This window comes from Capra hircus, chromosome 9 (assembly GCF_001704415.2).
Source record: "Capra hircus breed San Clemente chromosome 9, ASM170441v1, whole genome shotgun sequence".
NCBI lineage: Eukaryota > Metazoa > Chordata > Mammalia > Artiodactyla > Bovidae > Capra > Capra hircus.
Window position 1 is genome coordinate 74,706,984 of NC_030816.1, and position 21,104 is coordinate 74,728,087.

Sequence of the window (21,104 nt, forward strand, 5' to 3'; positions counted from 1 at the left end):
CTCTTCCTATAATTGATCAATTAAAAACTCAGAAAGGCAATTTCCTCTCAGAAGGTGGGAAATCCTCGTTGTTAAGGTAGCATTAGTGTCTGTTTTGTGATGCTAATGTCTCCTTTGCTCCCACTCCTCCCTCTGTTCCTTTTCCCTCCTTCCCCTTCCCACCTCTTCTTCATTTTTCTTCTCTTTCCTCCTTTCTGTCCTACTTTCCCTTCCTTCTTCTTTCCCTCCTCTTCCTCCAAGTCTCTTCCCTGTGCCCCCACCCCCGTTAATTGTCAGCACATCTATATGACTCAATGACATTAGTTCGATACTGTGCAGTATCTTACTAAGACATTGGTTCGATACAGTGCAGTATCTTACTAAATAGAATGTTTCCATATTTGTCCCCCAGGAAGAAGAAATGCCCGATGTGGAAATTGACATTGATGATCTTCTTGATGCAGACAGTGAAGAAGACAGGGCTTTAAAATTACGAGTAAGTAGTATTCAAAATCTCGATCCTTTGATGAATGCTTGAATCCACTTGGGTCTCCAGAGCATGGCTCTCACTGATCCTGCCCTCGGGTGGTATTGGCACCAGCACTTGGGCAATGGCAGTTTGCAGAGGGAATCAATAGGAAGCTGAGTATTCACCCACATAAACTGCATATCTGGGGATAAAACAGCCCAAAGGACCTGACTATAGTCAGACCTTACAACACCTTACGGATATGGGTTTCTTCAGCTCCAACTTCTTGGGAGAAGGATGGTTCTGCCTCCAGAGATCCATTTGCCAGAGAAGGAAGGCATGTCCCACAATTGTATGAGAAGGAGAGGGGCTGAGCTAGAACTGGAATACCTAAACCCAGGATTCCAGTCTTACAGTTGTGGATTATACCATTCATGAAATTCATTTCTAGATAAGATTGTTTACAACATAATTCTGATAAAATATCTTTTATCAGTTCATGCTCACCTAATATAATGGATATTGAGATTCCCCCATTTCCTTTGTCCAGAGCAAAAAAATACTTATTTCCCTTTCCACAGGAAGTCAAATCTATCATTTTAAAATCGGCATTTGTGAGTTTCTAAAACCAATTAACCTGTGACCTGCCATGGTTCTCACTATTCATTGATAATTACTGTTAATGGCTGTTAGTTATCACAGAAGACAAATGATCACTAGAGGCAAGTAAAGGACACATTTAAATGTGTTAATGTGTTTAGTGTGTTAATAATTACTGGTGTCTCAGTTTAATGTGGTAAAGCCAGGCTCTTATTTCTTGTTGGTAAATTAGTTGGGAGATGATAGCATCCCAGTTATGAAAGTTATAAAAGTGAAACAAAAACAAGCGAAAAACCCCAGGCATCAGTTCTATAGAAAATGTAATGACATAAATTTTTTTTTTAATCAAAAAAGTAATTACCTGAAAGAAGCTTCAACTGCCATCAGGTCACCCTGTCTGGTTCCCAGGAAGGATAACCAAAGCCTGCAGAGGTGAGACAAGCTGCTTTGTGATTGAATCACAGCCAGGCTCTCATTCTCCACGTCCAGTGTGATTGTCACCATCTCTCACAGGCTGTCTCAACTTAAGTGTACCCAGATTGTTATGAACCACAGGCAGCCCGAAGGACAGATGTGCATGTGTATGTTCTAAAGAGTGAAAGTGAAAGGTACAATTTCATGTCTTCAGAGGGCTAACAGATAGTGAAATACAGTGTGATTCTTGGTAGTCAGTATGAAATATTGATTTACCCTGTTAATAATGTTATAAAAATTAAATGATTTCACTTAAATGATGTTGAATTTTAAAATAAAGCTTCTGTGTATTTTCTTCTAGGAAGCTCTTGTAGACTGCTACAAACCAACAGAGGTAAGCAAATCACTTTCCCTAAATGTCAAGTTTGAGCTGGTTTTTTCCTCTTTTTTTAATTAAATCAATTTCTCTATTTTTAAGGCAGAACCACAATAAGTGGTTTGATTATGTGTACACTAAGTAACCATTATATCCATAAGTGAAGTGCATGTGTTTGAATAACATTGACTTCCTTATTTGTAAACCTAAACATGTCTGGTTCTAGAAGACTTAAAACTAATAGAATTGGCTGTGTTGCATGCTTTTATATCATATAAAAGCCAAACTTCAAAGGAAATTAAGAAGATTTGGAATCATTTTAGCAAAAATTTTAGATTTATGACTGGAGAATACATTCTATTAGTGTAGAGGTATGTATTTTTAAAAAGCTTAAAGCTGATTCTGTTATTCATAATTGAATGGTTGCCTTAATTGGAAGGATAAATTTTATGCTTTGTGTGGATATTCATCAAGAGCATAAGTATTAATGTAAAACATGTGGATATTAGTTTGATTAGACCAAAGCATTTAATGAATACTCTAATGACCAGTGTACAAATTAAGGATTTGATCATTTATGAAAATATATGTTAAAGAGTATTTGCACTTTGCTCCTATGATAAGTAAGAGAAATTAGAAGATCTATCAGATGTTTTGAAGTTAATTTACTGTATCAAAGCAATAATGAGAAACTTCTATTTTTGATGTGGTATAACTACAAAGTGAAAGGAAAGCATGCTTTTAAGAGTGTGTAAAATTTAAATGAATGGGAGGTTTTAGGGTCATTTGCCTTGAGGTCAGTTACTTATTTGAGCTTTATTCTTACAATCTCCAGTTTCCCTTTATATTGATTACATACTGTATTCATAGAAATTTTAAAATTTTAGTCATCAAAACATATATATTTGTAATCAATGTGATATATATATTCATAATTTTGAAAACCCAAAACAGACTTATGATGAAAAAGTAGCAATGTCTTTCCCATTCCTTAGTTCCCCTCCCTAGAGTATATATTTTATATTTATATATCTTTATATAACAACAATTTTGGCTGTTTCCCTGCTGTTTACTCTTATATTGCTAAGTATGAATTTACTACTTTTTTCACTCCTTGACTTAAGAGAAATATGATAGATCTCTTACTCTCCACACAATTCATTTCCTTCCATCCCCTCAATAAAATTATATAACAGTATTGTTTTAACCCAGTAGTCAAGATTAATAATATTATGATTTAAACAAATGTTTTTCACTGATAAGTCAAACAGTGAAATATTACCAATGCTTCTTTCTTGCATAGCCGTTTGTTTTTCCTAGAGCTGATAAGTACTTTGTCATTTGTTTTTGTCTAGTGCCTATTGGTATTTTTGTTGAACTCTCCAGAATCTTTGTCTATATAGTATATTTTTTGTATGCTCAAATGCATCATTACTCACTCTACACCAGGCTTTCCTCCTGGAGCCCCTTTGCAACAATATGGAAAAGTTATTCTCTGGGTCTGCTGAGTAGCTATTGTGTTGAAACTTCTGTTCACTGCTGTCCCATGTCAGATGCTTTGTTTCTTAAATCCCAGTCTTCCTCATTTAAGTTGGAGTACATCATCCTACAATAGCTTTCTGGGAAAGGATGTATAAAAGGTAAAATTTTTGAATCCTTGCATATATAAAAGTGTATCTTGATTGATAGTTTGGATGGTATAGAATTCTAAATGAAATTCATTTCTAAAACTCAATTTTAAGGGCATTATTCTATTGTTGTATTACTTCGGTTGTGACGAATTCTGAAGCTTTTTCCATTCTCAGAATCTAGGTGACCTATTCTTTTCCTTTCAGTTAACTTGGATTATCTCCATGTTTTGGAATTTTACAATGATATGCTCTAGGGTGGGTTCTTTTCTGTTCATATGCTGGGTAATTCGTAAACTCTTTTAGTCTGAAGATTTATGCCTTTCAGCTCTTCAAAACTAACTTTTTACTATTTATTATTTTTATAAATTTTTCCCCTCAATATTCTGTATTTTTGGTTCTCTTATTATTCAGATGTTACATCTTCTGGATGGAGGCTCTAATTTCTTATCTTTTTCCTTTTGTTTTTCGTCTCTTTGATCTTTTGTTCTACTTTCTGAAAGATTTCCCTGACTTTATCTTCTACACTTTTTATTGATATTTTTAAATTTCAACTGTCTTATTTTTAATATTCAAGAACTGTTTCTTGATCACTGTTCACTATTTTGTTTGAGTATTTCTTCTCATATTATGGATGCATTTATTTCTTTTTTCTTTTTGAGGATATCAGTCAATGTTTTGTTTCCTTTTGAAGATTATTCTGCATTCTGCATTTTCTCTTTTTTTTCTGAATCACCTTTTTCTCTGTCTTTGTCCATCCTTGCTAATTCTGGGCAGTGTATTCATGTTTGAATATTAGGACTCAGTAAGCTGATTGGAATATGTGTGTATGAGCACAATTAGTCCATTGGTGAGTCTCACCATGGAGTGACCAGGTTGCAAATCAGATTTTTTTTTTCATTGTATGTGGGTATGGAGAAGGGGGTGCACTCCAGGTGGTTCAGTGGTAAAGAATATGCCTGCCAATGCAGGAGATGCAGAAGACACAGGTTCTATGCCTGGCTCAGGAAGATCCCCTGGAGTAGGAAATGGCAACCCAATCCAGTATTCTTGCCTGGAGAATCCCGTGGACACAGGAGCCTGGTAGACTATAGTCCATAATGTTGCAGAGAGTCAGACACGACTGAGCGCAAACACACACACACACCCATATGGAACAGGGGGCTTCTCAGACTGTTGCTGTTTGGAATCTCTTTTCTGGAGAGGTTTTTATGTTTTTCTGTTTTAATTTTTTTAAGATTTGACCCGGTAAACTCCTATCTGAGGGTTGATAATCTGACTTTAGGCTTTGTCAAAGTAAGGACAGAACGGCAGCAGGTGACTCCCCCTTTAGCTCTTCGGAGACTAGAACTCCTTTATTTATACATAGTTGGGAAATTAAGAGTTAAAACAATTAGATATTTGGAGAGCAGTATTGAATTGTTGCGAAGGGTTGGACAAGCTTAGTGGAATCTTAGTCAGGAAAAGTGATGAACTATGCCGATGAATTAACATGTGATGTGGGGGTGAGGGATGGCTGCTGAGAGTAGATGCAGACTGGTGGATGTAGACATGCCCCGTACTCACTTATCAGTCCCTTTTTTCTTCAGTTCTTCTGCGTGGGGAAGTGCATCTTTTGGTATTTAGGTGAGAAAGGTTGGATCCCTCCCCTTTCCCCCAGGTTTTGCAATGTTCAAGGAGAAAAGCATTTACACTCCTTATAATTAAATGAGATGGAGGATCTTTTCCTCCTGCAATAATAGTATTCCTTAAAGCAGAGACATTACTTTACCGACAAAGGTCCATATAGTGAAAGCTATGAGTTTTCCAGTGGTCATGTATGGACGTGAGAATTGGACTAAAAAGAATGCTGAGCACAGAAGAATTGACGCTTTTGAACTGTGGTGTTGGAGAAGACTCTTGAGAGTCCCTTGGACGGCAAGGAGATCAAACCGGTCAATCCTAAAGGAAATAAGTCCTGAACATTCATTGGAAGGACTGAAGCTGAAGCTGAAACTCCAATACTTTGGCTATCTGATGTGAAGAACTGACTCATTGGAAAAGACCCTGATGCTGGGAATGGGTATAGGCAAGAGGAGAAGAGAACAACAAAGGATGAAATGGTTGGATGGCATCACTGACTCACAATGGACATGAGTTTGAGCAAGCTCTGGGAGTTGGTGATGGACAGGGAAGCCTGGCATGCTGCAGTCCATGGGGTCGTCAAAGAGTCAGATACACTAAGCAGCTGAACTGAGCTGGTCTCTTTGAGGAGGCTTATGAGATGAGAGGATGTGGTATTTGAATGTTCCTCGGAGTCCCAAAGGAAGAAGGAAGGAAAAGGTGCTGGAGTTTATGAGGGAGCCTATCTTGCCCCCTTTTTTAGCTCATGGTTCCTAGGAATAGAAATGGTATAAAATGCTGGGGAATTTCAGTCAATGTCATTGATGTATTAAAGGATCATTTCAGAAAAGTTTGGATAGTTTTGTCTTCAAGCTTATGTGTACAAGAAACAGAGTTTACTGGCACCTGGATTGTGATGATAAAAATAATAGCTTGTGTTTCCCCCGAGCTCTAGAGTTCACACTGAGGGAACAAGTATTATCTTATTTAATCCTCACAACCATCACTTGAAGCAGAGAATTTGGGTGACTTGTCTAAGATCTCACAGCAGTGAGCAGAGAGACCCGTGACTTATCCCTGAGTTTCTGACACCTGATCTTGTGCTCTTTCTTTCCATCCTGCCAGTCTTCCTAAGCTGCTTGCACAGCAAGACATGCAGGACGTTAAAGGACTTTGACTTATCTCAGCTAAATGCCTGACAATTAATGATGTTCCTTTTCAAGTCGCCTTCTCTGGAAGTACTATTTTTTGATCAAAAGAATTTTACATACAATTATTATGCCTCTTTGAAGTTAGAAATGTAAGGAAGCCGTCTTTGCTGAATCAGACAGATCTATTTATAGTCTCATTACAAAGGATGAGTTGGCGGTTGGGGTGGGGACCGGGGAGTGGAAAGAAGACTGGACTTTGAATCTAGAGTCTTATACCAGCACCAAGTTTGTGTGACTTATAGCAATTTTCTCAACCTCTCTGAGCCTCCTTTTCTTCCTTTATGAAAATGGAGGTAGTTAATAACCACCTCCTTAGGTTTTAGTAAGGGCTATTTGCAATGAGAATATTATTAGTGATAGCAACAATAATAATAGCTTAGTCATCTCTAAGCACATGCCAGGCACTGATCTAATACATGTATTAATCATTTCATCTTCACAGCAGAGTTATGAGGTTGGCACTATGATCATCAGTTGAGACACAGAACAGCCTGTGTAAATTGCCTCAGGTGACATAGTTAATAAGTGGAGAAGTCAGGGTATGTAGGAAAGCACATAACATGAAGCTTGCTACATGGCTGGTTGAATCTGGCTCCATATAAGGCAACATTTCTCCATTACATATTAATTGCATAAAATGCCCAAATGCACTGATAATGATATTCTTGCATTATTTAATTTGAAGAGCAGGTTTGAAAGAATCTGCTGATTTCACAGAAATTGATATTGTTCTATCACAGACTTTGGGTCCGTGGTTTCATCCTGTGTGGCTCCCTGGTTAGGAAGAAAGAGACTTGTATTTGCCCATTTTGATTCATATGCCAAACTGTGGACTCTTGACATTTAAATCTTTCCTGACTTGGGCCCTTTAGAAAACACAGCAGTATAATTGAAGTTCCCACACTAATGGATTAGTGACTGACTAGTCAGAATGATGCCTTCATTTTTTCCACTTCAGTAGATGCCATTTCTGATGTAGCTGATACTAACATAGAGCTGGTAGGTAGAAAAGGGATATTTCTATGTAAAACATGAAGAAAATAAGTAATTTTGCTTTGGTTATTACTTGAAGTATGCCAGTGGACTTTGTAGGGCTTCCCAGGTGGCTCGGTGGTAAAGAATCCACATGCCGCTGCAGGGGATGCAGGAGACACATGTTCAATCCCTGGATTAGGAAGATCCCTTGGAGGAGGAAATGGCAACCTACTCCAGTGTTCTTGCCTGGAAAATCCTATAGACAGAGGAGCCTGGTGGGCTACAGTCCATGGGGTTACAAAGAGTTGAACATGACGGAGCCACTGAGCATGCACGCAGTGGGCTTTGTAGAAATCAAGGATGGGGATGTCAAGGCTAATTAGCCAGGCTAGTGGGGAGCAGAGACTTTAGCGACTCTGAGCCATCAGAGTCTGTCCATTGATATGCATGAGAGGTTCACGCAGGATGAGTCAGTCTGTGAGTAGGCGGTGAGAGGCATCTTTGATCCCGGTAGTCGGCTGGGTCATGGAAATGTCATGCCGCATGTGACGGTACAGAAGAAGGATGTCTAACTAATGTTTGCAAATGGGAACTGACTAGCATTTTCAGAAGGACAGGCCTGCTCCGTTGTTCATCGTGTGTTGGTGGGTAGGAAGGCAGATGCTCTTTCCTTGCTTTGATGTCCCAGTGGCTCTTACATTGCTGATAGGCGTTGGTGCCGGCCACTGTCACCTTCCTACTCACACCCACCATTTAGTATCTTAATCTGTCATTTAATTATTGTTCAGTTTATGTGTACATGGAAGTACTCCCGGCCCTGATTACTGAGCTGACTGCAACAGAAAGAAAATGTAAACTAGGAGAATCGGTGTGAGTGACTGGAGAAGGCTTGGCTTGGTGTTTTGCTATATTCTCTTTGTTCATCCGCTCAACAAATATTTATAGAAGATTTCTGTAATCTAGGGACTTAGAGAGGGTGGCGAACATGTGTGTCCAGTTTGAAAACAATCTCTTAGGGACTTCCCTGGTGGTCCAGTGGCTAAGACTCCACGCTCCCAATTCAGGGGACCCGGGTTCCATCCCTGGTCAGGGAACTAGATCCCACATGCCGAAACTAAGACCCAGTGCAGCCAAAACAAATAAAAACATTAAATAATAAATAGAAAATAAGAACAATCTTTTTAAAGGCCACAGCCACCTATGGTGAGAATTTCAATGCTCAAAAAATTTTAAAATAGGGATAAAAGGACAGATATGCTGGGGTGTCAGCTTATCTCACGGTTCTCTAAGTTAGAAATCAAACTGATGAATGGAGAGTGATTTTAGGGGATCTGTGCTTTGCTGGAAAAAGCCAAGGAGGCCACCGTTTTGCATGCAGGGAAAACTTTTCATCTGGCTTCTCACGGGATTTCCTCAAAAGAGACTGCTGTTTGGGGCTGGGAAGAGGAGTAGAACTTGAATGTGAGATTAATGAGTGGAAATCTACCCTTTGAAAACTGTCACCTTCAGAATGATGTTTCTGAAAAGTGAGAATTGGGAAATTACAAAGAAAGACCGGAGTCAAGTAGGAACAACATTCTAGCAGTTGGAGCCATTGGCTACAAGAGCCTAATTATGTGTTAGAGTAATTAGGTGGGTAGATCATAAAGAGTTCAGATTTATTAGCCAGAAACATGGGAAGCTTTATCAAGTGCCAAAAGGGTTTTAGTCCCAGTATGTCAGTTGTTCACACACTTTCATTAGGGCTCTTTAGGCTCCAGACCTCTTCTGCCCAGGGAGAAAGAGCCAGGATGTGTTGGAGCTGACTTTTGGACCCATTTTTAAAGTAGATTTATTTATTTATTTTTTGGCTTTGCTGGAAGAACCACATGCATCTTGCCATTGGACGGTCCTCCTCCCCCCAGACATTAATGATTATTATTTTATAAAAGACTCAGTGGAGGAGGTAGAGGCTTTAAAGGGCAGTGACTTTAAACAGTTGGCATTTTCCAGTGATTGATTGTGCTTTTATGGCCTTTTCTTTTTCTATTAAATTCAAATGAGTGATCATGTGACACCATGATCATGTTTTAAAAGCTGATCAACCCTATATTAAAATCAGCTTTATGTTCTCTTCTTGTGTTTAGATTTATCTGGGCAGGAGAAAAACTATGTTAAATGCAATTTGACACGTGATTTTTGATTTCTGTATCTTTAGCAAAGGGAGTCACAATCACACAAGTCTCAAACAATTTAGAAATGGATTTCTTTCCTTTAGACAAGATTCAGGTGTTTGTACTAAATAATATTTCCTTCATTGATAATGGGACCCTTGATGAAATTAGTTTTCTTAGGAATTATGAAGTGGGAAATTATAATTCTGCTGAGTTTAGTCCACTGATTATTTATTGGAGTTGGATTACTTATGCGGACTTTATGTGGTATAAATTTCAGGTGTATGGTATGTGAGAAACCCATTAGTAAGTGAAGGAAGAATTAAATGCCAGTTAGGTTGGATCTGGTGAGGGCAAATGAACTGTTCTGCTGCATATACAAAAAGGTTAGAATTTGGATACAAAATAAATTGATCTAAGAGCAGTGGTCTGTATCTCTAAAATAGATTCATGAGACTGCTCTCATCAGCAGAGCAAATTAATCTTTAATGGTGGATAGTCAAGGAAATTAATGGACAAAATGAATGCAGTTAAGACCTTCAGGAATTTATGTTGGCAGAAGTCATTATAAGCACAGCAGGCACAAACCCTCACCCAAAACAGATTCATAAGCCTCCCTTCAGATCATGAAAAATAGGATCAGTTCTGGTGTGGCCCTGTCGGCAAATGAACTCCTCTGAAGATAAACCCTCTCCCCTCCTCTTCTCCCCCAGAAGACAGAGAAGTGAAGTATTTCAGTGATGAGTGATGAAGGCACTGGTGCTGCTGAATAATGCCAGTGACTGAGGAGAGCAAATCCTAGGGTCACACAGGGATGGGCTCGCCCCCAAAGCCACGTTCATCAGGACTGATTCACGGCCTGCTCCTTTGGCATCCTGTGTGACCTGGATAGTCAAGCCAGTGAAAGTTTGCAGCATGATTTTTAAATGCTTAGCTGTTTCGTTGAGGGGGTACATTTTGCCATTTGGAATAGTTTTCAGGTGTTGCCATCATGTTTAAGAAGAGGTACGTACTGCCTACACTTCCATTGTTCTCACATATCTAATCTTTGCTGGATCTTGAAATTCTTCTCATAGAGCCTGGTAACTATGGTTCACAGTGCTGTTTTGTATATTTGAAAGTTGCTAAGAGAAAAAATTGTAACTGTGTGTCGATGGATGTTAACTAGACTTACTGTCATGATTATCTTGCGATATATTCTTATATTATGTCGTATGGTGGTTTAGTTGCTAAGTCATGTCCAACTCTTGCAATCCCATGGACTGTAGCTTGCCAGGCTCCTCTGTCTATGGGATTCTCCAGGCAAGAATACTGGAGTGGGTTGCCATTTCCTTCTGCAGAGGATCTTCCCAACCTAGGACTCAAACCTGGGCCTCCTGCATTGCAGGCAGATTCTTTACCGACTGAGCTATGAGGGAACCCCATTATGTCGTATACCTGAAACTATATGTTGTATGTCAATTATATGTCGATTAAAAAAATGAAATTCTTCCATCTCTGCCAATCACAACTTGCCTGATTCCCATGTCATCTGTTGAATGCCAGGCTTTTTGGAAGAAGTGTCAGGTAGCTACATGAAACAGGTGCAAGCTGACTTGATTTGCCGTCATTTGGCAGCGAGGCTCAGGGACAGATGGTCCCCGAATGTGCCTTTTTAGGAAATGCTTGGTGCAGTGATTGGGTTGACCAAGAGGAGGCACACAAGAAGTTGCTGATCCTCATGGGTTCCAGCCTTCAGAATCCTCCCCTGCTGTTTCTCTGCATGCCACCTAAGGGGTGGGTGGTGTTCTTTGGACAAGCAGGTAAAACCCCCAGAGTTCTGCCGGGCGCCCTTTGTCAGAACTTGCATGTTGCACACGATTGTTCTCATTGGTGACATCATTCACCAAGCGGCAGTTTTAAGCATTTCTTTGGAAAAATCTGTTTGTTGGGAAATATTTCTCATCAAGGGGCTGCGTCATAATATCCATTTATCTTGTTTATCTTTTCCAATGACTTGAAACGCTTGAAAGAGCGACATGAGTGAGTGCAGCTTAGTCATGCACACAGCAGCCTTCTGTAGTGACACCCAGATTTCTCCTTCTCCCGCTTTTCAAGGGACCCACCCAGAGCAGCGCAGTGTCATCACTAACAGATGAGTCACTTTGAGTGACTAGGGAAGGGCTGCAGACGCCTGGCTCTGGTGATAATTGCAACACGCGCATCCATCTGCCGCCTCTGGCACAGACCCCAGCAGGCAAGAGGGGGTGGCAGCTGAAAGCCACAGGGCCCAGGAGGGATTAGGAACGAGAGCTCAGAGTGTGGCCACTGCAAGGCCATGTCCCGTGCCAGCCCACACCGCCCAAACTCCAGAGCAAGGAGGAACCTTCTGTTTTCACGAAGCTGCCAGGTCCCCTCAGAAGCCTGCTTTGCTTTTTCTTTCCTAGGACTCTCTCCATAAATCCGGTGGCCGCTTGTCATTGAGTCAGGTTTCCAGGGTCACTGGAGATGTTTCTTTTCTTTCTTTTGTTCTCTGATCTCTTCTGTGTGTGTGCTTGTGCACAGCTCTCCTCCATTCGCTGCCCTCCCCACCTCCAGCATCCTAGACTCCACTCTCCCCCAAGTGTTCCTCCTCTTCCCTAACTCTCCCAGGAGGCCTAGTGTTCCAGCGCTGAAAAGAGAACTCTGGAACCTTCCTCCAGAGTAGCTGGGGCCAGTTGATACTTTGCACCATTCCAGCCTTCTCCACTGACATACAAAGATTTTCATGTTTTCTCTCCCTGCTGCTTCCCTTTAATGCCTTGTTATGTGGATTAATTGCTTTTTGTACATATTTCTTGGCTTTACAAACCTTTGCTGAGCACCTCCTGTATTATGCACCGTGCTAGGAAAACAAGAAGGAACTGGATTCTTGCAGCCAAGTAGGAGTGACAAGTGTGCAGGGATTATCTTGAATCCTTTATATGAATGATACTTTGTAACATTTCTTCTTCAGCCTGCTTATTGTGCCCAACATGAGACTTCTGAGATTTGTCCACGCTCACACAGAAGGCTCTAGTTTATTCATTTTTATTGATTTCCTGTGCAATAACATTGTTTAAATGTAGATAATCCTCTTTACTATAATTCATGACTACATTAAAAACTGACATGGATCTGTTTGCTAAGACACTAGATTCTTATGGGCATCTGCTTTCTACTCATTAGAAAATCTACTGTTTATTTGAGAATGGTAAAAAAAGAAAGAAAGAAAGAAAGAAAAGGCTAGTATCTTAGTCATTATGTCTTCACCTCATAGGAAACCTAGAAAGGTCTCTGGGTCTCCCAGGTCTATACTATAAAACAATACAGTCTCATGTGTCTCTCTACCCCTACTCAAGTGTCTTCTGGAATTCCTTGTGAATTTCAGTGGGCACCTTGGCAACAGAACTTTCTATTACTCTGCTGACTTTTAAGGGTTAAATAATTCCAAAATTTAACATTTTTGAACTGTCCAGTCTTATCTTCCTAAAATAGTGTGTTACTCACTAACTCTCCTTGCCAAATAAAGGCCCCTCAAATACTAAGTGTTAACTGCAAAGAAGTTAGGTGAAGCTCCTCTTCTCTCCCCAAATCAAGTTATTTGGAGTCTCAAGTGAATGTAAGCACCGCAAACACAGGTCTTTCTCAAAGAAGGCAATAACATTATATGTTACAATATACTGTAACATATTTATCCCCTCTTCTGCTATTCACTTAGGCTATCTTTATTAACATACGGCATGATTGTCTATGTAGAAAATCCAAGAGTGTACCCAAAAGTTATCAGAAATAATGAGTTCAGCAAGCTTGCAGAATACAAGATAAATATATAAAAATGCAGCATTGTATTTCTATATACTAGCAACAATCAAAATTGAAATAAATCCACACCACTCACAATAACATCAACAATATTAAATACTTAGAAATAAATCTGACAGAAGATGTGTAATATTTGTACACTGAAAACCAAAAATGTTGCTTAAACAAGACTTAAATGGGTACAGAGATATACCATTTTCATGGGTGAGAAGATTTATTATTGTTAAGATGTCAGTTCTCTCCAAATTGATCTATAGATTTAATGCAGTCTCAATGAAGACCCAACCAATTTTCATTGGTTGGCATTTACAAACAAAACAAATCTAAATTTATTAAGGAAATTTAAAGGACCTAGAATAGTTTTGAAAAAAATTAATAAATTTGGCTGATTAACATTACCTGGTTTAAGACTTATTATAAAAATCTACACTTTCCTTATTGGTGTGAGGATAGACACATAAATAGATCAATGCCTCAGCTGTTCTACTCCTAGGTATTTACCCAAAATAAGAGGAAGCATATTTCATACAAAGACTTGTACATGATGTTCTTAGCAATTTTTTTTATGATTTGTGTAGTTTTCTATTTTTGAAATTGCTTTACAATATTGTGTTAGTTTCTGCCATACAGCAACATGAATCAGCCATAGGTATACATATATCCCCTCCCTCTTGAACCTCCCCTTCCACCTCCCACCCCATCCTACCCCTCCAGCTTGTCGCAGAGCACTGGATTTGAACTCCCAGCATCATACAGCAAATTCCCACTGGCTATCTATTTTACATATGGTAGTGTATATGTTTCAATGTTCAGTTCAGTTCAGTTCAGTCTCTTAGTCATGTCCAGCTCCTTGCAACCCCATGGACTGCAGCACACCAGGCTTCCCTGTCCATCACCAGCTCCTAGAGCTTGCTCAAACTCATGTCCATCCAGTCGGTGATGCCATACAACCATCTCATTCTCTGACGTCCCCTTCTCCTCCTGCCTTCAGTCTTTCCCAGCATCAGGATCTTTTCCAGTGAGTCAGTTCTTCGCATCAGGTGGCCAAAGTTTTGGAGTTTCAGCTTCAGCATCAGTCTTTCCAATGAATATTCAGGACTGATTTCCTTTAGGATGGACTGGTTGGATCTCCTTGCCATCCAAGGGACTGCAGTGTTTCAGTGTTGCTCTTTCAATTCATCCCTCCCTCTCCTTCCACCACCATGTCCATAAGTCTGTTCTCTATGTCTGCGTCACCACTGCTGCTCTGCAAATAAGTTCGTCAGTACCATCTTTCCAAATTCCATATATATTAATGTACAATATTTATTTTTCTCTTTCTGACTTACTTCATTCTATATAATAGGCTCTAGGTTTATCCACCCCATCAGAGCTGACTCAAATGCATTCCTTTTTATGACTGGGTAATATTTCATTGTATATATGTACCAAAGCTTCTTTATCCATTCATCTGTTGATGAACATCCAGGTTGCTTCCATGTCCTAGCTATAGTAAAGAGTGCTGCAGTGAACACTGGGGGTGCATGTGTCTTTTTCGGTTATGGCTTCCTCAGGGTATATGCCTAGTAGTGGTATTGTTGGATCACGTGGTGGTTTTACTCCTAGTTTTTTAAGAAATCTCCATACTGTTCTCCACACTGGCTGTATCAGTTTACATTCCCACCAACAGTGCAAGGGGATTCCTTTTTCTCCACACTCTCTCTAACATTTATGTTTTTAAGCAATTTTATTCATAATAGCCCCAAAGTGGGAATAACTCAAATTTCCATCAACAGGTGACTAGGTAAACAAATTGTGATACTTCTCTAAAGTGGTATGCCAATTGGCAACAAAGTTGAAATGAACTATTAATACATGCAGCAGTATTGCTGAACCTCAAAATAGTTTTGCTGAGTTAAAGAAGCCAGACTAAAAAGTATAGAGTGTTATAATTGTATTTATAGAAAACTCTAGAAAATGCAAATGAATCTAGAATGACCAAAAACAGATCAGTGTTTTCCTGGGGCAGGAGAACTGGGGTAGGAGGGGAGGATTACAAGGAAAATGAAAAATCACCTGGAGGTATTAGATATGTCCATTCTATTCATTGTGCAGATAGTATGCCCATAGTAATTGTATACTTCAACTATGTGTATTTTGTGGCATATCAATTATATCTTAGTGAAGCTGTTTACAAAAAAAGTCCCTGGGATCCTTTCAGTGTTAAGAGCTTCCATCCCAACCATTCTATTAAAATTTCTCTCCTCCAAGATACATCGGCCCCTTTCTTGCCTAATTCAGTAGCTTTGTCTTTGACTTAATCTCTCATCAGTAATTCCTTCTTTTGGCTTCTTAACCACACACTTTCTTCGCAATATTGGAAATCAACTAAACTTCAATTTTTAAAAAATAATAAAATAAAACCAGAACACTTTCTTGAGTTTCCCCTAATTTCATTGGTTCCTCTTTTTCAGTCTCATTTGCTGGCTCCAAGCCTTTAGATCTCACTTGTTAGGGAGCCTCTGCCCTTGGTCTTTGGCCTTTTTTTCCTCTCTATTTGCACTTTTCTCCAAGGTTTTTGCATCTAGTTTTGTGATTCCAAGTACTGTCATCTTGAGCAGTTCAATAGAATTTTCTGAGATGATGGAAAAATCCTACTGTTCAATACGATAACCATTAGCTAGTTTAACATATTATATGTGGTGACTGAGTATTTGAAATGTGGCTTGATTGACTAAGGAAGTGAATTTTAATTTTTATTTATTTTAATTAGTTTAAATTGAAATAGCCACATGTGGTTAGGGGTTAATGTATTGAATAACCTTGGTATAGATTCCTGTGTTTACAAATTATAGATGGTAACCATTACATGATCTTGATCTGTATTTTTTTCAAAATAGAATAGAATAGAAAATATCTTACATATAGTATTACATATAGTATTTTTATGTGAAGCTTTTGTTTCCATCTTGCATCTCTGTGTACTAGGTTGCTATAACTATATAGATCACAAGACTTTTCGGGTTTTTCGTTTGTTTTTGTTTTTAGTTGAAAGCCATTTAGATCAGTGCTAGTCATACCCATATTTATGTTTTCTGTCCAAGTTCAGAAATGGTAGTGATTAAAATGTTTATGTCCTTTGACCTACTACAGAATAGCTCTCCAAGGGGAATAATCCAAATTGTATAAGAGATTTATACGCAAAGATGTTAATTGTGGCATTGTTTATACTTTTGAAAAGCCAGAAACCAACCAAATATCCAGTGATGGAGGAATTAAACAGATTGTAGAACATCCATATAATAAAGGACTGTATAACTATTAAAATTAATTTTTAAAATGACTATTTAATGTTGTGGGGAAAAGACGACATACTGCTAAGTGTGGGCTTTCCTGGTGGCTCAGATAATAAAGAATCTGCCTGCAATGCAAGAGACCCGGGTTCAATCACTGGGTTGGGAAGATCTCCTGGAGAAGGGAATGGCTACCCACTCCAGTATTCTTACCTGGAGAATTCCAAGGACAAAGGAGCCAGGCGGGCTGGAGTCAGAGTCCGTGGGGTTACAAAGAGTTGGACATGACTGAGTGACTCACACACACACACACTGCTAAGTGCAAATAAAGGATATATTTATATAGTATAATCTTAATTAGGTAAAAATAATTTCCATAGAAAATATGTTAATAGTGGTTCGTTCTGAGGAGTAATTGTTATTGGTTTATATTTTCTAGGTTTTCCAGAAAAAGCACATGTAACTTTCATATTAGCAAAAAGATTATTAAAAACGAAATCATGGCAGCTCATCATATATTAACTGTTTAAACATATTATGTTTTAGAGCTGGATAGAAGCACAGGGACCATTTAGTCTGGGGGCTATGGCTCGGGGTTGTAATTGGTGGGTGACTGTTTGAGAGCTGTTTTTCAGAGGTCTTAAAGGAAAGGAAGTCTTAACGTTTTTGCTCTCGGATGTCCCTGCTGTGCACAGTTCTATCAATCACTGGCTGTCCCTTGCTGATCAGAAAGTCTGATTGGTTGTCAGCTTTGTTTCAACAAATCTAAAAAAGGAAGACAAAGTAATTATTATCTAATAAATGTGACTTATTTAGTAGCCAGAAACTTTAATACATGAGGCAACAATGAAAGATTGCTAATGGCTTAAAGTGAGAACTATTCTAGATTGTTCTTTGGGTTCTGATCCATGAATAGTCACAACATCATTTTAGTGGGTCTTCCCACTATTATGTTTTAAATGAAATTAGAGTGGAATAAAAAAGAGTGTGTGGCATATCAGTTCAGTTCAGTTCAGTCACTCAGTCATGTCCAACTCTTTGCGACCCCATGAATCGCAGCAAGCCAGGCCTCCTTGTCCATCACCAACTCCCGGAGTTCACTCAGACTCACTTGCATCGAGTCAGTGATGCCATCCAGCCATGTCATCCTCTGTCGTCCCCTTCTCCTCCTACCCCCAATCCCTCCCAGCATCAGAGTCTTTTCCAATGAGTCAACTCTGCATGAAGTGGCCAAAGTACTGGAGTTTCAGCTTTAGCATCATTCCCTCCAAAGAACACCCAGGGCTGATCTCCTTTTGAATGGACTGGTTGGATCTCCTTGCAGTCCAAGGGACTCTCAAGAGTCTTCTCCAACACCACAGTTCAAAAGCATCAATTCTTCGGCACTAAGCTTTCTTCACAGTCCAACTCTCACATCCGTACATGACCACTAGAAAAACCATAGCCTTGACTAGATGGACCTTTGTTGGCAAAGTAATGTCTCTGCTTTTCAATATGCTATCTAGGTTGGTCATAGCTTTTCTTCCAAGGAGTAAGTGTCTTTTAATTTCATGGCTGCAATCACCATCTGCAGTGATCTTGGAGTCCCCCATAATAAAGTCTGACACTATTTCCACTGTTTCCCCATCTATTTCCCATGAAGCAATGGGACCAGATGCCATGATCTTCGTTTTCTGAATGTTGAGCTTTAAGCCAACTTTCTCACTCTCCTCTTTCACTTTCATCATAGTAAGTGTTCATTCTTCAAGTTTTTATTTCAGATGTATTTTTGTATGTACTGAATTGTAAATATAAATGTGTCTTGTTTTTCTTTTCAAACTGTGATTTGCAGTCCAAAAAAGTCAAGAGACTTCTATTATGATCTAGACCCATGGTTCTCAGTAAGATCCTGAGACCAGAAGGATAGGTATCACCTGGAAGCTTGTCAGAAATGCAAGTTCTCAGGCCACAGCCTGTATCTACTGAATCAGAAACTCTGGGGGAGTGGGCCTAGCACTCTGGAGTTTATTTAATAAGCCCTCCTGCCCACCTGTGATTTGATGTGCACTCAGGTTTGAAAACCACGGGTCTAGTTTAGCTATTTCAAGTGAGGTTCAGAGACTAACGCTGGCATCATTTGGTGGCCAGTTGGAAATGCAAAATATTCAGCCCCAACCAGACTTATTCATTCAGAATCTACACATTTCCCTGGTGAGTTGTAAGCAAGTGTTAAAGATGTAGTGAAGTTTGCGTAGCATTGATCTAAACCACATAGGCCTTCAGGGGCCAAGTAGATAATGTCAATGAGTGAAGGCAGCTTGCTTTTCTCTTTAGAGAGAGTACAGCAGTGAGAACACAAGATGGTGAGAAGTTTAAGTATCTTCATTTGTTTAAAAAATGTCCTATACTGTGCCAGTTGGGTTAACACACCCAACCAAGCTCATCAATTAAGGTTAGCTGCCTTAAGCAGATTTTAAACCCTTATTTGAATAGTGTCTCTCTCATAATAACTTCTTCTGATCTCTTTTAGGAGTTCATTAAGGAGCTGCTCTCTCGGATAAGAGGCATGAGGAAATTGAGCCCCCCACAGAAGAAGGCTGTATAATTCCAGCCCAGGTGGAACTCTGCTGGAGATGCAGGGAGGAATTTGGACTTCACGAAGACTTTTCTTAAAGAACTGTTGTCCTTATGAGCAACTTTTTTGGGGGTGGGGAGGGGTGATATCTATTAGACATTTATTCAAGAGTGTTCCTTTTTTGGTTTTTAAAGGTTTGGTTGGTGTAATATTTTAATAGCAAAGATATCACAGACTCTGGCTTCAGCCCAACCAGAGAGCATCAAATCAGGCAGACACGCAAGGAGGGGCTGGACCAGGCAGCATCTTCTTGGAGAAACCAGATATTAAGGACCTAATGATACAGGGATGATGGTTTTCTTACAGCTAGTTTGGTAATGCTTTTTTCTTGAGTTGTACATTTGACACAAAGGTCAAATTTCTTGTACTTGTATATATCTACAGGCAACTAAGTTAAAATGTGGATGTGAGTTTTATTTCACATGGATGGAATAAACTTGTGGTCATCCTTTAATTGGAGGTCATGGCATGTGTGTTTTCAAAAGGCCGCTAGGTCTTCTCATGTGAGTGCTGGAGACCGCCAATGTTCACTTTCTGCACCAAAGTGAAAAGAACTCAGCGTATCCGTTATTTTAATGAGCTACACTACGACAATGTGGAGTTGGTCAAGGGCTTAATTTATGGACTTTGTATTATTCTGTTAATCGGGATGCTTCGCCAGGTCATGTACTTATTGCCTCATTTGTGGTATTTTAAAGTTTTCTGAACCCTTTCTTTGAATGACTATTTGAATTTCTCGAGAAACGTTCACACTATCTGAGGGGTGTTTGGCGGTGGAACCAGGAAGCACCGTGTAGCAATTCATTCTGTGCTTTCTACCAAATACCATATATTATTCTCTCTCCATGAAAGCAGGTCATAAGGAAGTGAGCAGATTCAATATCTTCCTCCTTAGAGGTAGATCTGGGCACTTCTGTGCCTGGGGGGCATCAAACCAGAGTGGGTGAGCTGAGCGATGAGTGGGTGTACAACTGAGAAAACCTCGGCTCCTCTGGAGAAAGTCAATGCAGGAGCATTGGCTGGTTTGGAAGTGTGGTAGAGATTTCCTTTCTGGCTTCTCTCAGTGGCTTATGGTGAGGACTCTGGCCCTAATTGTGCACCCTGATCTGATCCCTTTGCTTGGAGCTGAGCCTGGGGCACCTGCTGAGCCCCTCTCAGTTTTATACCAGCTCCTTGGAGAAGGATCAAAATGCAGCTGAATGTGGGTGGGGTCAAAGGTCAGAGTAGAAACTCTTGGTGTCCTCCAGGAAGCCGCCACTGCCTCCCATAGAAACCCCCCTCCCTACTGTAAGGTGTCTCTAGGTGGCCCTGTCAGAGGACAGGGGTCAGGCATTTTATATCAAGGGTGCTCTGAACATATTTTATTTTTTAAAAAAACTATGTTTGTGAATTTTATGTACACTGGCAAGCTTTGAAAATGTATTTAATTTTGTAATGTTTACCAATGATTTATTTACAAGCTATTTACTCAAATAAACAAAGCTGCTTACAACTCTGCTTACACGTTTGCCTTGCAAAACAACATGGGCGTGATTTTACTTTGTCAGATGCTCTGAAGATGAGGGTGTGTGCACATATGCTCAGTTGTGTCCGACTCTGTGCCACACCATAGACTGAAGCCCGCCAGGCTCCTCTGTCCATGGGATTTCCCAGGCAAGAATGCTGGAGTGGGCTGCCTTGCCCTCCTCCAGGGGATCTTCCTGACCCAAGAATCAGACCCAGGGATCGAACCCACACCTCCTGCATTGGCAGGTGGGTTCTTTACAACTGAGAAGCCACAGACAAGGGTACCAAGCACCCCTGGCTTTTCATTTTCAGGTCTTTTGTTCATTTGATCCTGGACCTCACCTGAGGCATCTTCAGATCAGGGGGTGAAAGGAGGGGAGCTGGGACAGAATCCCCGCTTGAGAAGGAAACAGAAAATAACTCTGTGCCTTGGCCCTGCCTGCCTTCTACAGCACTCCCCCAGGCCATGCGTCTTTCACTTCA

General features: G+C 39.9%; 1 long non-coding RNA gene across 1 annotated transcript in view; it reads left to right on the top strand.

Moving 5' to 3' along the window:
- Window positions 1-20,607, top strand: part of PPP1R14C — an 85,915-nt gene extending 65,308 nt beyond the window's left edge. Inside the window, exons 2-4 of the long non-coding RNA XR_001918556.1 lie at window positions 392-475; window positions 1,824-1,856; window positions 19,011-20,607. This is a non-coding gene — a long non-coding RNA (protein phosphatase 1 regulatory inhibitor subunit 14C). The remainder of the gene's footprint in view (window positions 1-391; window positions 476-1,823; window positions 1,857-19,010) is intronic.